The sequence below is a fragment of the Giraffa tippelskirchi genome, chromosome 6 (genome assembly GCF_054371585.1).
Source record: "Giraffa tippelskirchi isolate mGirTip1 chromosome 6, T2T-mGirTip1v1.2.pri, whole genome shotgun sequence".
In the NCBI taxonomy this organism is placed as follows: domain Eukaryota; kingdom Metazoa; phylum Chordata; class Mammalia; order Artiodactyla; family Giraffidae; genus Giraffa; species Giraffa tippelskirchi.
Window position 1 is genome coordinate 133,692,573 of NC_137280.1, and position 18,105 is coordinate 133,710,677.

The following is an 18,105-nucleotide window of genomic DNA, read 5'->3' on the forward strand; positions in this document are numbered from 1 at the left end:
TGAAGTTTATTCCTCTGGGCTATTCAAATGCGTGAGCCAATAAATTACTCTTTTTTTTGTTTTCTTTCTCCTTTTTTTTTTTTTTGCTTTTGCTTCAGTCACTTTGAGTTGGTTTTTTGCAATTTGTGACTGGAAGAGTCCAGACTAATACATAGACCCCACCTCAGATCTATTGACTCTTGATTCCCATTGATAGAGTCCAGGAATCTGGATTCTTCAAGAAGCTTCTGAGGAGGTTCTGATAAAGTGTCACCACTTTATCAATCATTGTGTGGACATCATTGAGATCCTTGTCCAACGATGTACAGACAAAAGTGATCCTTCCATATGTGGCCATTATAATTGTATGTCAGAACTCTGTACATGGTCTTGACCCTCACAACAACTCGATGAAGTACAGGTTATTTTTCCCATTTTACAGATGAAAACACTGAGGCCTAGAGAGGTGAATGAATGTATTCAAGGGCACACAGCTAGTAAGTGACAGATCTAGGCATATGAGTCTCTGAAGTACATCCTCTTTCTACTACTCTACATGTCCCAGAGGGGCTGTGCAACATGCCTAGAGCCTCCACACCCAGTGTTGGAACTGTCCTCTCTCTTCAGAAGCTCTTTCAATAAGCAGAGCCTATCTGAGTCACTTAGTGTCCTGTGGCCACAGTAAGAGAGGACTCCAATGTGATGGGCCTGAGCGACAAGGATAATTTATTATACTACACTCTAAGAAGTCCAAAGTAGGATGATTCCAGGATTGATTAATTTGGGGGCTCAGTGTCATAAGCAAAGGTTCAGGTTCTTTCCATTTTTCTTGTCTGTCTTCTTCGGGAGTCACAAGGCCTTCAGTCTGACTCTTTTCTTGGTTACAGGATAGCTGCTGCACACCCAAACATGACAATGTCCAGCACAGGGAGATGGTCTGAGTCTTCCTATGTGTTTCTTTTTGTCTGTAAAGAAAATGGTTCTGAAAAGCCATTGGTCATTGGTCAGAATTACATCACACATTCAGACTTAGTTCAGCTGTTGGCAAGAAGGGTGGGGCATCGTGATAGCCTTGGACCAATCACAATGCACCCTGAGTCTGGGCTGAGTGGACACCTGAACAGCAGAGGGCTCTTCAAGAAGGATGGAAGGGGAGGAAATGTGTTGGGTAGTGTCTGCTCCACGATTCCTCCCCAATTCCCTGGATTCTCCTCCTTGATTCTGGGCCCAGGCTCCAGAGGCATCTTTCTTTTTATTAGTCATGATCTTTGCAGGAAGGTCGACTTTCAGATTTCAAAATCCTCCCCATGGCTTCCTCATCCTTCTCTCCAGTCCCCTCCCAGAGCCAGCAAGATGTCCTAAAGAAACACAGGACTTTCCCGCCAACATCCAGAGGTGCTCCTCCTGGCTTTACTTCCCTTGCTCTCTGTCAGACTAATACTAGCTCACTAGGTTGCCAGGAAGAGTGGTACAGCATGTGTGGTTGTGGGCCTGTGCCACTGCCTGCCCATCACCCATTTCCCCTTCTCTGAAGCACTGAATGCACACTGTCTTTAAGGATCACCCTTTCCCATTCTCAAATCATAGGTGTAAGCAACACTGACTCTCACTGTACCCCTAACTCTTTTTTTTTTTTGGCTGAGAGGCATGTGGGAACTTTGTTCCCTGACCAGGGATTGAACCTGTAATCCTTGTATTGGAAAGTTAAATCTTAATCACTGGACCACCAGGGAAGCCCACCCCCAACTGTTAATGGGGTCTCTTCCCTTGCATCCTGGGGCATGTGACGTGAGCCTGTTCAATCACTATTCAAAGCCTTTTGCCACAGGACTTGATTTGGGATGGACAATAACCCCAGTCTGTTTTCTGAGAGCCACTTCCTGAGCCTTGAGCTTAAACTCTTGGGGGACTGGAATTCTATTTATACTAGGGTTGTTGAGTTCCAGATTTGAGCCTGGAGCTTTCAGGGACCATTTTACAACTTCCTAAGGGAAAGTTGGTATGCAAATGAAGCTCACACTGAGCCGAGAGAATGAGATAGAGAGATCCTAAAGTGCTAGATCCAACTGGGCCTGATGCCAGACAGCCCTGTACATCTTGGTCACATGAGCCAAAGAGTCTTCCTTTCTTGGTCAACCCAGTCTGAGTTGGCGTTCTGCCCCTCGCAACCAAAAAGCAACTAATACAGCATGTGCTTTTGAAAAAGCTGAACTGTGCTCTCCTTTGGCTGAGTCATGCAAGTATAGAGGGGAATAATGGGAGATAAGGCTGGGAAATCAGGCTATAGACACATGGCAGAGGTCATTAAAGACTTTGAGATGGGCCACTCAGTCTCTGAGACCACTGGGGAACACAGGACTTCCTGAGGCCAGGTGATTCCAAGAGTTGCCAAACAAGCTAAACTTTGACCAACACCCTCCCCCCTCCCCACCCTCCGCCTGGGGAATCAGGTTAATGTCTTTGTAGCTGCTGATAAAGTAGAATTCTTGATCTGCAGTGGGATTCATCCTCCAGGCCGGCCTTCCACAGGAAGGAGTGGGAGAGTTCCGCATAACTGAGAATGTTTGGAAGACAGGAGCTACTGGCATTTACCAACTGCTCCTATGCATCAGGGATGATGCGGGTGGGGAGGAACCCAGTGCAACTGACAAGAAGGTGGGAGATACCAACAAATGTAGACAGCTCTTTTATTTATTTACTTATGTTTGGCTGTGCTGAGTCTTCTCCCATTGCTGCACACAGGGTTTCTCTAGTTGTGGTGAGTGGGGGCTACTCTTTGTTGTGGTGCCTGGTCTTTGCATTGCAATGGCTTCTCTTGTTGTGGAGCACTGGAGCACTGGCTCTAGGCACATGGGCTTTAGTAGTGGCAGCACTTGGGCTCAGTAGTTGTGGCTCAAGGGCCCTAGAGCATGAGCTCAGTATTTGTGGCGCACAGCCTTAGTCGCCTCGTGACATGTGGAATCTTCTCGGACCAGGGATTGAACCTGCGTCCCCTGCATTGGCAGATGGATTCCCATCTCATCTCTCTTAAATTGCCCAGAGTAGGAAACGGGCTGCCCAGAGTAGGTAGAAGGACATAACTTCCCTCTTTCTACCATACCTACTTCTATTAATGTGGCCTGGCATTGTACTCACTTTGGTGTAGCACATTTTGCTTTGTATTAAAATGGATATTATATGTGCTGCTACCAGGTCATATCTCCTCAGTCACCTCAAGTCTTCCAAACCCTCTCCCACCTTGGCAGAACTGCCTCCACCCTTCAATTTCTTTTTAAGAGTATATGAATCAAAAATCTTGTGCTCTTGAAGAGGTGAGGTGATCAAGGAGGAGATAAGAAACCAGCTCTCATTCTTTTTAATATTCAATAGCAGCAAAAAAAAAAAAAAAAAAACCCAAAAAACAAAAATGACAAAACACACATTAATATCTCTGTAATCAGCCACACATAGGCTTTGCCCTCCAAATTGTTATCTATATAGTCCATACTTTGTTCCTGACAGGGTCTCTAGGAATCCAATTCCATCCTCCCCCAGTCATTTCCAACCATACCCTCCATGCATTCCACTGTCTTACCTCTTCATTGAGGTTTCTAACCAAAAAAACCTGTTGCCCAGGATGGCATCAAGGATAAAACCACCATTGCTTCTGATTTTCCTTCCAATCAAATCCAAAACACAAAATCATTGCTTAATTCCTCATATACATGATCTTATTTGTTTGTTTACATATTACTGCATGTAGACATTGGTCCTGGTGCTTTACAAATATTAACTCATTTCATCCTGGAAACAACCTCTAATCACAATTGTTAGTTGCATTTTACAGAAGAAGAAATTGTGGCACATATGAATTAAGTGACCTTCCCAGAGTTACAAAATTAGGAAGTGACAGAACAGAGATTTGAACTCAGATAGTTTGTACTCTTAAGCCTGTGCCAACGATAGGCACACTTCTTATGTAAAGAGACAGATAGTACTTTAGGCAATGAGTATCACGTACAGTCCCTGTTCCAATGACTCAGTTCTGTTGTCCTAGACAACACATAAATGAATGGGCGTGACTGTGTGCCAATAAAACTTTCTTTAGAGACACTGAAATTTGAATTTCATATCATGTTCAATGTCAGGAAATATTACTTTTTCTTTTGTTTTTTTCCTCCCCAGTCATTTAGAAACAATGGCAACCCACTCCAGTATTCTTGCCTGGATAATCCCATGGACAAAGGAGCCTGGAGGGCTATAGTTCATGGGGTAGCAAAGAGTAGGACACTGCTGAAATGACTGAATACACACAAACACAAATTCTTAGCTTGCAGGGTCATACAAAAATAGAGAGTGAGCCAGATTTGGTCGGCAGCCCATAATTGGCTGACTCCTGCTCTATGCTATACTATTGTTCAGCCTGGTCCTTACACCTTACCTCTTTTCATCTTCATTTCCCAAACAAAGAAACTCAATTCGTAGAGGTTAATGATGACTTGCCCAAGGTTACACACTGAGCAGGTGGGGGGAGTCAGCATTTGCACCCAAGTTTGTCTTGATCCCAGAGGCTCTAGAGGCAGAAAGCAGGCAGAGGCCAGCGGGTAGGCAGGAGGCAGGGCTGAGCTGGTGGCATCAGTACTGCCTACCTTGGCCGGAAGCTGTCAGTCTCCAAGTGCTGGCAAATTCCCCTCCCCCTCCTGTCTCTTCACCCCAAAACCCAGGAGCCTAGTACAGCAGCCTGGGCTTCCTCAGCCCTGATCTGCCATTGAGGTCCTGTTTAACTAGGACTTGCAAGAGACTGAAAAGCTCTGTCTTTCAAGTCTGGAGCCAGAAAAGCCCAGAGACTGTTTTGACTTGGCCTGATCTTGCCTACTGCAACCATTAGGGCAGGGCAGACCTGATTTAAAGGGGACTATCACTCATGATAACATTTCAGCTCTCGTCGGGGTAAGACTGGGAAAAGGTCCGGAAGGAGTGGGGGAAGGGGGGAGATAGAGAGACAGAGGAACACCGGGAGAGAAATATGAATCAGAGAGAGATTCAAACACATGTACACCAACACACAGAAATATCCCTTAACAGCTGTTTTTCTGAACCGAAATCTTATTTCCTGTTTCCTTTGCTCTGCAGACACAGAAAAGCCAGTACTGCAGCAGTAAATCTCCCCATATTACTTGTTGTTAATAATTATTTGTTCTGTCTTTTCTAGGTTTCTGCGACGTTAACTTTGTTCAAAACAATGAACAGCCCTTGAAGTGGGCAATGTGGAGGTTATTTGCTTGAGGAAGGATGTGGAGTTCAGAAAGCTCCAGCAGCTTGCTCAAGATCACATAGCAAGTTAATCGCCAAGCTAGAAACGAGGATCAAGACTCCAAACTTCCAGTGCAATGTGAGTCTCCAACAAACCACCCACAGAAATAAAGGGGACATTGAATGTCAGGGATTCAGTACCTTCACTTCCCTTCAGTAAGCCCCTTAAGTCCCTCTTTGACAAGGAAATGATAGCAACATAGGTTTCCCAGGTGGCACTAGTGGTAAAGAACCTGCCTGCCAATGCAGGAGACATAAGAGATGCAGGTTTGATTCCTAGGTTGGGAAGATCCCCCAGAGAAGGAAATGGCAACCCACTCCAGTATTCTTGCCTGGAGAATCCCATGGACAGAGGAGCCTGGCAGACAAAGAGTTGGACATGACTGAAGCAACTTAGCACGTATGTCTGAACTTGAGCAAAACAATGGACAAGCAGATGCATGCTATCCCCATAGATATGTTTGATGGAAAACTGTGAGACAGATTCAAGGAGAGCTGGATAGATTGTAGCCAGTAGGAGATCAGTACCAGAAGGATCTTGGTGAATTGGGTTTTGTGTAGGAGGATGCTATGTCATGTGATTTTTATTACTAAAATTGAATGACTTGAGTTCCCATCTCACCTTTTCTGAGAATGACTCTCTCCCCAACATAGGGTTCTCCCTTCCAGGATAACTCTCAGAGCAGTTACTCAGTCCAAAGGGGCAGTTCTCGTTGTCATCTCCTGAAGGAGAAAAACCTGGAAGCCTGACCGTTGTGTATCCTGCAGTCGCTGAATTCTGCCACAGGGGGACACTGTTAAAAACGGGCAGCTGGATTGCCTAGAGTCAGTGCTCCTCTAACACATTCCGGAGCCTGGAGACACACAGTCAACAACAACTAGCACCAGGTACAGCCCCTGCCCTCTAAGGAAACACTTCATTGATGGAGGCAAATTCCATCTCGCTGGTCCTGCAGGTGCTTCCCAGAGGGATTTGGGAAAAGGAAGAAACTTTTCTTTCACACACTCCATGACACATAGCCTGGACACCCAATGTTATGGCTCTTTATTTCCACCTACACTCAAACACGGTTGCTTTATTTCCCAGGTATGTCAACAGGGTGCTGGGATAGTGGGTTGGAACTGATTTGCAGCATCAGTGATAAACTGGCCCTAGAAGCAGCAGCCCCCAAGCTCTTGCCCTCTCTAGCTCTCTAGTGGGTAACTCTTGGTTTGAGGCTGTACACCACTCATCCCCCTCCTAAGGGCACCCTAGTTTCATTAAGGAAAATTATCCCTCCCTGGCTATTTTGGGGCAGCAGTACTTCTTGAATCCTTCCTTCCCCTGCTGGCCTCCTCCAGTTGAAGTCAAAGAGATCAGGTCCCTCCTCTTTTGACCTGGATGAACTAGCAGGGAACATGTGGTCTCAAATGCTCTTTCCTCAGGACTTTGACTCTGGCAAGGACAGAGGAATGGCTTCTGGTCATTCTCTTTGTGGAAATAGCCATTGTGGATCACTGATAGCATCCTAACCTATGTCCCTATCAAGTGAATGACGGTTTTCCTACTTTCTTCTTCTTGACCCTCACAGTTTCCTTAAGTCCTGCTGACCCAGTCTGCTCTTCTAGTCTTTTATCAATTATGTAAGGTCCCATTGGTCTTCCAAAAGAATCCCCTCCTCTCTCATTTCTGGTGCTTATACGAAGAACCCTGTCTGATACAACCCCCAAGACTGGAAGAAATCTCCTCTTTCACTTCCAAGACTCACCTCAATTCATTCCTGATTGAAGGTAGTCTGGGTCTCTCAGGGCCAGTCTCCACCTTACCTGATGTAAATCTTTATAGATAAAGCAAACAAACACAAAGGAACATGCCCCCCAAATGTTGTCAATGTTAGCACAAGTGGTGAGATTACTGGGGGTTTTATTTTCCTCTTTTTGCTCATATTTGTCCCCTGAAAAAAAAAATTCCCTATTTCCATAAACTCCATTTTATTAAGAACGATAGAATTTAACCCTGTGTTTTTTCAATTGCAATTAGAGAAACTGAGACACAGTAACGCTCTTTCTCATGCTGAAGGAGGGAGCCTCAGTCCCTATGTGGGTGTCCTTGAAAAGGAGACTTGTCAGTGTTTTGGCATCGCACTGGTGGCTGTTATCACCCACTGGTTTGGGTGGATTTATTGACAGAGCCAAGATCTGATATCCTTTCGGCTTTGTTGTATGCATGACTCAGGACATGACCTCACCCCTCCTTGTGCCCCAGGTCTCCCCACAGAAACAAGGAGGAGAATGGCACTAAATGACCTCTAGGAGTTCTGCTGCTCCATTCTGGGGGCTTTTGGAAGATCATTGCCTAATGGGAGCAGCAATCAGGATAGAACCTGGAGTCCCAGTCTCTGAGTGGGAAGGCACTTTAGATATTCCACGTAGGCAGCACTTTTTTTTTTTTTGTAGCTAAGCTGCATGGCTTGCAGGATCTTAGTTCCCCAATCAGGGATCAAACCCAGGCCCTTGGCAGTGAAAGCACAGAGTCCTAACCACTGGACCCCCTAGTAATTCCCAGCACTTCTTGAATTGCACATGACAAAACCCACCTCAAACTGGCCTAAGCTAAAATGAAAATTTATTTATTGAAATGTAGTTGATTTACAATGTTATATTAGTTTCAGATACACAACATAGTGATTTGCTATTTTTATATATTATACTCCAGTTAAAGCTATTATAAAATATTGGTTATATTCCCTGTGATGTACCAAAAGGGAATTTATTGACCCAGATAACTGAAATATTTAGGTCTGATTTCAGGCTTGGCTGGATCCAGGGGATAAGAAGGTTATCATCAGGACTTGGTCTCTTCTAGTCTCTTCTGCTCTCCTTTGCCTGCTTCGTCCTTGGGCAGATTCTTTCCCAGCAGCCCCAGGCTTCCACCTTACCAGCTTAGCACTTCTTCCCAAGGGTTCCAGCAAAAGTACCAGGGCTGACTCTCACTTGACTGTTAAGTGACATGCCCATTGCTGAAACAATCACTCCTGGAGCCAGGGTGTAGATTCTGTTTACTGGCCAGACTTGGTCATATTCTTGCCCCTGAAGTTGTGAGTCCACTTACATCTGTGGCCTAAGATGTGAGGATGGGTAGTTCACTGAAGGCAAGTCACAAGCTCTTACCTGAGTGGAAAATGATGCTGGAAAGGAAAAAAACCCAAAGGTACACTCAGGTTCATCTAGATCAGTGGTTATCAAAGAGTGTTCCCCAGGGCCTCCCTGGTGGCTCAGTGGTAAAGAATCCACTTGCCAATGCAGGAGACACGGGTTCAGCCCCTGGTCTGAGAAGATTAGACATGCCGTGGAGCAACTGAGCTTGTGCACCACAACTATCGAACATATGCTCTAGAGCCTGAGAACCGCAACTATTGAGCCCATGGGCCACATCTACCAAAGCCCACACACATTAGAGCCAGTGCTCTGTAATAAGAGCCACTGCAATGAGAAGCCCATGCTCTGCAACGAAGAGTAGCCCCTGCTCACCATGACTAGAGAAAAGCCCTTGCAGCAGTGAAGACCGAGCACAGCCAAAAATAAATAAATAATTAATAAAAACAAAAGCACTGTTCCCCAGATTGGCAGCATCCACATTACATGGAAACTTGTAAGAACTGCAAATTCATAGACTCCACTCCAGACCTACTGACTGGAAGGGGCCCAGCTCTATAGGTGACTCAGATGGATGTTAAAGTTGAGAAGCCCTCATGTAGAACAGTAGCTCTCCAGCCTGACTTCAATGAGAATCATCAGGGGAGCTTTTAAGCCTCCTGGGTCCTACTCCCAATCTGATCAGGATAAGGGGTAAGTGAAGGAATGGGGTCCATTTCTGGTGCTTTTGTAATACTCCCAAATGATTCTAACGGCAGTGAAGGTTGACAGAACCACTGAGATTAAAACCAAACTAAACCAAACCACTGTTCTCAGCTCCTTCTAATTTATACAGTGGAGATAAACAAGATGTGGACAGTCCCTCTGCTGTGAATGTTGGTTTAATAAAGGAATGACTTGGGGGAGTGGCAACTCAAGCCAACCCAGATGAAATAACAAAGTGGCGGACACATGATCCACCCAACTGCATGCAGTCTGAACCAGGAATTCCTTATGCTATGATAAATTAATCTTTATATCCTCATAGCCGAATCACCCAAGAGAGGAGGCAGTTAGAGGGAAAAAATTAAAGGCACAGTTTAATGAGTGCTTACTGAATTAGGCTCATTTAAATTGCACTCATTTCACATGCTAGCAAAGTAATGCTCAAAATTCTCCAAGCCAGGCTTCAACAGTATGTGAACCAAGAACTTCCAGATGTTCAAACTGGATTTAGAAAAGGCAAAGGAACCAGAGATCAAATTGCCAACATCCGTTGGATCATAGAAAAGGCAAGAGAATTCCAGAAAAACATCTACTTCTGCTTCATTGACTATGCTAAAGCCTTTGACTGTGTGGATCACAACAAGCTGTGGAAAATTATTAAAGAGATGGGAATACCAGACCACTTTACTTGCCTCCTGAGAAACCTGTATGCAGGTCAAGAAGCAACCGTTAGAACTGGACCTGGAACAATGGACTGGTTTCAAATTTGGAAAGGAGTACATCAAGGCTGTATATTGTCACCCTGCTTATTTAACTTATATGCAGAGTACATCATGCAAAATACTGGGCTGGATGAAGCACAACCTGGAATTAAGATTTCCAGGAGAAATATCAATAACCTCAGATATGCAGATGACCTCACCCTTATGGCAGAAAGTGAAGAGGAACTAAAGAGCGTCTTCATGAAGGTGAAAGAAGAGAATGAAAAAGCTGGCTTAAAACTCAACATTCAAGAAACTAAGATCATGGCATCTGGTCCCATCACTTCATGGGAAATAGATGGGGAAACAATGGAAACAGTGACAGACTTTATTTTTGGGGTCTCCAAAATCACTGCAGATGGTGACTGCCACCATGAAATTAAAAGACACTTCCTCCTTGGAAGAAAAGCTATGACCAACCTAGACAGCATATTAAAAAGCAGAGACATTACTTTGCCAACAAAGCTCTGTCTAGTCAAAGCTATGGTTTTTCCAGAAGTCATGTAGGGATGTGAGAGTTGGATCATAAAGAAAGCTGAGCTTCGAAGAAATGATGCTTTTGAGTTGTGGTGTTGGAGAAGACTCTTGAGAGTCCCTTGGACAGCAAGGAGATCAAACCAGTCAATCCTAAAGGAAATCAGTCCTGAATATTCATTGGAAGGACTGATGCTGAAGCTGAAGCTCCAATACTTTGGCCACGTGATGCAAAGAGCCAACTCATTAGATAAAGCTGGGAAAGATTGAAGGTAGGAGGAGAAGGGGACGACAGAGGATGAGATGGTTGGATGACATCACTGACACTATGGACATGAGTTTGAGAAACCTCTGGGAGTTAAGAAGGATAGGAAAGCCTGGCATGCTGCAGTCTGTGGGGTCACAGAGTTGGACATGACTGAGCGACACATGACTGAGCGACAAAACAACAAAATCTGATGTAGACCTGTAAGGTAGATAATAATAGCTACAAATATAATCCTTGAAGTAGGTAGTATTAACTGTTAAAGAAGAAGACACTAAGGGTCAAAGAGCAAAGTTACTAAACCTGTGCTGGGATTTAAATCTAGAACTGTCTGGTTCAAAAGCCAGGGCCCTTAATCCCCACTCTGTGCTGCTTTTGAGAAAGGTCATGCTCTCCAGTTAGGAGCTTCGGAGCTTCGGAAGGGGTTTAGAGGTGAATTCTCTGACTCCACATGTTTTGAGGAAAGAGCGCTGGCCTGGAATCAGAATCTCGACTGCACTCACAGCTCTGTTCTTGACTAGTTATGTGACCTGGAGCAAATCACTTCTCTAGCTGGGGCCTCAGTCTCCTGATTTGTACAAATAAGATAGATTTAAATGATTCCTAAGGTTTTTTCCATTCTATTTGAATGATGGTATCAGGAGGTTTCTAGCCAAAGAGTTTTCTTGTTCCTCAGGATCCTAGGACCTGTTTTGAAATACTCCCGTGTTCCAGCCTGACCAGGTATTCAAGTTGTTCTGTCATTCACTAAAAAATTGCTCTCTAGACCAGGAGTCAAGGATTCCTGATTTCTTTAAGGCTTAGAAGAAGCACAGCTCAGATAGAAGCTCTAACATCTGCAATGAAATCTTGGAGAACTAAAACACTGTAGAATTTTGTATGGTCTCAGAACACATTTTTGTCAGACAGGACTGCAAAAATCACAGTGCCTGACGCCAACATTTATCAGTAGGTGCTGCATTCACCTCTGGGCTGGCAGTATGGAAGACAGAGATGAACGGGCAGTACTCTGGTGCCGAAGAGGAGGAGAACCACAGTTGGGATATGGCCCTGTAGTCAACCTCACATTGATGAGTGAAATGCAAATGAAAACTAGATGTGGTACCAGTGAAAGGGGTAATATCCAGGGTTGACATGGATGTAGTGAAATGAACACTCTCATACACTATTGGTAGAATGTTAATTGGTAGAGTTTTTCCAGAGGATAGTTTGAAACATTAAAAAAAATTCAAACGTGCATACTTCTTCATCCAGCAATTCTACTTCAAAGACTGTCCTCAAGAAATGCTTACTTTCTGCACAAGGATGTAAAACAAAAATGTGCATCGCTATGCTGTTTGTACTGATAAAAAGTTGGAAACAGCCTAGATAGCCATCAGGAGGGAATGACTGAGCTGACCTCCAGTTTTTCTCTGGCATACTACCTAGCATTTAACAACCACAAAGAAGATCTACATGTATATATGGGGGGAAAAAAGCCCAAGATATAGAAATACATTTTTAAAATCTCAGAACAATATACTTGGCTTAAAAAAATGTATGCAGTACAATGAGATACTGCTTCACATCCACTGGGATAGCTATAATAAAAAAGCCAGATAATGGCAAATGTTGGCAAGACTGTGGAGAAATTGGAATCTTCAGGCGCTGCTGGTGGGAATATAAAATGGTGCCCCCACAGATGGTAGCCCGCCCAGGCTCCTCTGTCCACATAATTTTCCAGGCAAGCGTCCTGGAGTGGGTTGCCATTTCCTTCTCCAGAGGATCTTCCTGACCCAGGGATCGAACCCGTGTCTCTAGCATCTCCTGCATTGGCAGGTGGGTTTTTACCACTAGCGCCACCTGGGAAGCCTAAATGGAAGCATATGTTCAAAAATGTGTACACAAATGTTCATAGCAGCATTATTCATAATAGTCCCAAAATGGAAACAATTGAAATACCTGAAAGCTGATGAACGGATAAGTAAAATGTGGTATAGCCATACAATAGAATATTATTCTGCCATAAATAGCAATGAAATACCAATAACATGCTAAAATATGGATTAACCTTGAAAACTTTGTGCTAAGTCACAAAAGATCAATATTTTATGATTTCATATAAATATTCCAAATAGGCAAATCCAGAGAGACAGAAAGTAGTTAAGTGGTTGCCTAGGACTTTGTAGGGGATGACAGCTAAAGAGTAAGGGATTTATTTTGGGGTAATGGCAAGGTTCTAAAATTGAATGCACTGCTGTGTGCACAGTTCTGTAAATATACTGAAAGCCATTTAATTGTACACTTAAAATGGATGAGTTGTATGATATGTGGGTTATATCTCAATAAAGCTCAAAATGCCCACACATACAAATAAATACAAATTTTTTCAATGAAACTTTGTCTAAAATAGCAAAAGAAGATAACCTAAATATGGATCAATAAGTAAATTACTGTAAATGTACCACCATGGAATAAAATGTAATACTATGCCAAAGGCAAAAATGAAGTTTTATATGAACTGACATAGCATGATCTTTAAGATGTATCATGGGACTTCTCTTTAGTGCAGTGGTAAAGAATCTGCCTGCCAGTGCAGGAGCCATGGATTTGATCCCTGATACAGGAAGATCCCGCATGCCACAACTGCTGAGCCTGTGCTCTAGAGCCTGTGCTCCGCAAAAAGAGAAGCCACTGCAATGAGAAGCCTATGCACTGTAACTAGAGAGTAGCCCCTGCTCGCAACTAGAGAAAAGCCCTCACAGCAACAAAGACCCAGCAGCTGATAAATAAATAAATAAAATTATTTTTAAAAAATGATGTATCACCAAGTGAGAAAATCAATGTATGGAACAGTGTGTATACCATGTCCCCTTATGTAAAAAAGAGGAGAAAATGTTTATGGGTACTTGTGTTTTTTTGTGTGAATAGACCAGAGTTAGCAAACTACAGTCCATAGGCCAAATCCAGCCTGCTGCCTATCTTGGTATAGCCCAGCTAAGAATGATGTTTAGATTTTTCAACAGTTGAAAAACAATCAAAAGAAGAGTATTACTTCACCATACACAAAAAAGATATGAAATTCAAGTTTCAATGTTCACAAACAAAGCTTTATTGGCACACGGCCATGCTCATGAATTAATGTATTGTCTATGGTTGCTTTCTCAATACACTGGCAGAGTTGGGTAGTTGTGACAGAGACCATAAGCTCACCAAACCTAAAATATTTATCATCTGGTCCTTTCCAGACAAGATTTGTTGACTTCCGACCTAGCTTATCTGGAAGGAAGCCCTGGAAACCGATGACCTGGCTGGCTGCTCTGAAAGGGGATTGCTCATCCCTGGCTGGGGGATGGGGTTGGAGGGAGACTTTTCATGGTAAACCCTTTCAGACCATTTTTTCCCCGTAATATTTATTTTTTTGTCTTCACCAGGTCTTAGCTGCCACATTTGGGGTCTTTGAGCTTCATTTTGGTGTAGGGGATTTTAGTTGCAGCATGCGAACTCTTAGATGTGTGTGGCATGTAGAATCTAGTTCCCTGACCAGGGATTGAACCCAGGTCCCCTGCGTTGGGAGTGCAGAGTCTTAGCCACTGAACCACCAGGGACATCCCTGAACCTAATTTTTAACTGTCACCAAAACAAAAAAAACTAACTTCTGACCTAGCTTATGCTTCTGCAAGTGAACATATTATGATGTACATATGTAGAAAAATGTTTTAACAGATAGACATCAAATGCATTACTGAGGCTTCTTGGAGGGAGTAACTGGCTGGGGAGAGAAGAGTCAAGTGGCTGAGGAAGGTGGAGTTAGGTGTCAAGTCAAGAGTCATGTTAACTTGTGCAATTAAAAGTAAAGAATGCACACTTTCTAGAACTGTGCGTTCCTAGAGGTTGTGGGCTACATCCAGGGACTCACTGCAGCAGTTTGCGCAGGATGTGGCCCACAATGGGTGCTGAGCCGCCTGATGAATACAAGGGCCCAGGAGATGAGTGTCAGAAGGGAAATAGTGCACTCACAGGCCTGCATAGTTCATAAGGTGCTGGGGTGGGGATGGAGGATAGCTGGGGAAGAAGGAAGGGAGAAGAGCAAGAGTGTCTAAGCAGAAGCACCGTCCCTAATGCCCTCCCAGGCCAAGGCTGCCAGCAACCTGGGGGCTTTAGACACTGTGGTTGAGAAGTCCTAGCCTTCTGAAGTGCTAGAGGCATTTTAGCATCTCCCACTTCCCTCCCTCGATAAGATTCCCCATTTTTTGTCCTTTACAGACTCTCTTGAAGTACGCAAGGGGGATCTAGCTGGGGGCTTGTGCAAACCAGCTGTGCCTGATTCTCCCCAGCACTGCTTTCTCAGCAAGTGCCATCTGTGGTGTCATAGCTCTCTGGGGGGAGAGACTCTTTCCACCTGCTGTCCAACACTGCTTGAATCCTCTGCCTGAGGACCAAGCTGTGGGGGCTGCAGCAGAACTGGACAGATGCTCAGGGGACTAAGTACCTTAGTTCCAAGGACATCTGGCCACAGGAGTGTCTCACACAGGGACAAAAAAAGGTCACCTCTTGTCCTCATTCCTCTATGAAAGATGACACGAGTTGGAGCCATATAAAATAGAGCTGAAGCAGTCATTCCAGAGGAACTGCCTTTCATGTCCTGTTTTCTGTACTTCTGAACTGGGCAAAACCACCAACATTCCAAATCAGCAGAAAAACCAGAATGTCCTGTTGAAACGATCCATCAATAAACTTTTACCTAGTGACTGCTTCACCTGACCAGTGAAGTATTAATACAAATCTAAATTTACCTCATCTTTTATCAATGAACACTTCACCTGCTCAATTACCTTGACTTGCACCAGTGAACTCTTCTTAAAAAACAGCTTACCTCATCTACCTCTCTTTTTCCCCATAAACATCCTGAGACCCTTTCCTGTCATGAAGACACTAATTTTTTTCCTTTCTAAATCTGTGTACCCGGAATTGCAGTTCTTTGGCCCTAATTAAATACCATGTCTCTGAACTAAACTCTCATGGTTTAGTTTTTAGGTTGACACCTTCTTCCAGAATCGAGGCCCCTGTTTTATTTAGGGAATCCTTTTTTATGTTCAGTTCGTGTATCAGTAGTGTGGGTTCCAGATTGAATGTATGATTCATGCTTGGCCAATCAGAATACTCCATTTTCCTGCTCATGGTGATTGGTTCAGAGATGAGCATGTGATCAGGTCAAGCTAATGAATGTCACCCTTGATTTTTGCTGGAGTTATGGCAGAAGAGGTGTTGTCTCTCTGCTAGGGTTGCATGCAGAGCTACATTTGGAACTGCTGGTTGACTTTTTGTCAAGATAAAGAGCAAGCCTAAGATGCTCATGAGCTCAGTCTTCTCTGGCTCTTTGCAGCTCCATGGACTGTAGCCTGCCAAGCTCCTCTGTCCATAAGATTCTCCAGGGAAGAATACCGGAGTGGGTTGCCATTTCCTACTCCAGGGGATCTTCCCAACCGAGATCGAACTCGTGTCTCTTGCATCTTCTGCATTGGCAGGTGTATTCTTTACCACTGTGCTACCTGGGAAACCCTAAAGAGCAAGTCTTCTTGACAACAAAGCTAACACAGAAGGAAGGAGAGCTGAGAACTGGAGACTGGTTGATGACTTTGTTTAAACTAGATTCAGCTACCCCAAGGTTAAATGAGCTTAGGCTGGTTTGTAGTGGCAAGAATTGTGACTCCTACCCAGAGCTGGCAGAGCCAAGCCTCCTATCAGACTATCAGATTCTCTGACCATTTCATAGAGATTTCATTTCCACCCTGTTTGCTGTGCACTTGAGCCCCTGTCTTAGCCCTTTCCCAGCTGCCCAGAGGACGACTGCCTGTCTGGAGTGCTGGCTCTCATCCTCCTCTCAGAGTCACATGTCTGATGCCCTGAGGCCCTTGCTTTGTCCCCAGCACCAGCCCACTCCTCTGGGTGTGTTTAATCCTAGATTCCAGTTCCTGATTATCCAAGCCCGCTGCCTTAAGCCCTTTGCTCACTTATGACTGAAATGGGGTCCATCTTTATTGAGTACTTCTTGTATGCCAGACCCTGCGCCAAGTGAATTACATGCATCTACACCTCATCTACTTCTCTCCATAATCCTATCAGGTAGGTTTTGTGATTTTTATTCTCCTTTTGAAGAAGAGGGTGCAGTGTTTGGGGAGATGAAGTTGTTGGCCGAAGGTCAAACAGCTGAGCCACTTGCAGGTTGAGGCAGAACTGAGACTGAACCATGGAGGGAACTGACCGCAAGGTTTGTGCACTTGATCCCTGTACCTGTGCTTCCTGCCTGAATAGGTAGGTAAGTGGGTCACATGGGGTACCGGTGACCATTTCATGGCCGGCCTCTTCTGAGTGAGGACTGAGCAGGCCTGAGGTGGGATCTGGGAAGCTACCTCTTAGACAAATGCTCAGAGGATGCAGATGCACAGTTTCCCAGGACCTCACCCTCAGAGTGGCCATGATTCCTCATCAAGGACTTTGCGCTTAGAAAGGAGTTTGGCTTTCCCAGACCTATTTGTGCAGGACCTGAATTTCTGCCCTGGCTTAGGAATGATTACAATGCAAAACAAACTTCTTTGCTGACAGAAGGAAAAGAGACCTCAAGGTCATGTGAGATGAGCAACTCATGCCTGGGAAGAAAAAAAAGTAAAGAATAACCTCATGGCATTCTTTGGGGTTGAGACTGGGGTTAGGGTGGGAGTCTCCAGTGGAGGCGTGGGTTGGCGGTGGCCTGCTGCAGGGTTGGGGGCACTGCGTGCAGCAGTGCTTGCATGGGACCCTTTGAAGGAGGTCACCATTATCTTCATTACCTCCACCATAGTTTGGCCTCAGGTCAAATAACAGGGAGGGAACACAGCCCCGCCCATAAACAGAAAATTGGATTGAAAATTTACTGAGCATGGCCCCACCCATCAGAACAAGACCCAGTTTCTCCCTCAGTCAGTCTCTCCCATCAGGAAGCTTCCATAAGCCTCTTATCCTTCTCCATCAGAGGGCAGACAGCATGAAAACCACAATCACAGAAAACTAATCAATCTGATCACATGGACCACAGCCTTGTCTAACTCAATGAAACTATGAGCCATGCCGTGTAGGGCCACTCAAGATGGATGGATCATGGTGGAGAGTTCTGACAAAATGTGGTTCACTGGAGACGGGAATGGCAAACCACTTCAGTATTCTTGCCTTGAGAACCCCATGAACAGTTTGAAAAGGCTAAAAGATAGGACACTGAAAGATGAACTCCCCAGGTCGGTAGGTACCCAGCATGCTACTGGAGATCAGTGGAGAAATAGCTCCAGAAAGAATGAAGAGACAGGGCCAAAGCAAAAACAACACCCAGTTGTGGATGTGACTGGTGATGGAAGTAAAGTCCGATGCTGTAAAGAGCAATATTGCATAGGAACCTGGAATGTTAGGTCCATGAAAACAAGGCAAATTGGAAGTGGTCAAACAGTAGATGGCAAGAGTGAACATCAACATTTTAGGAATCAG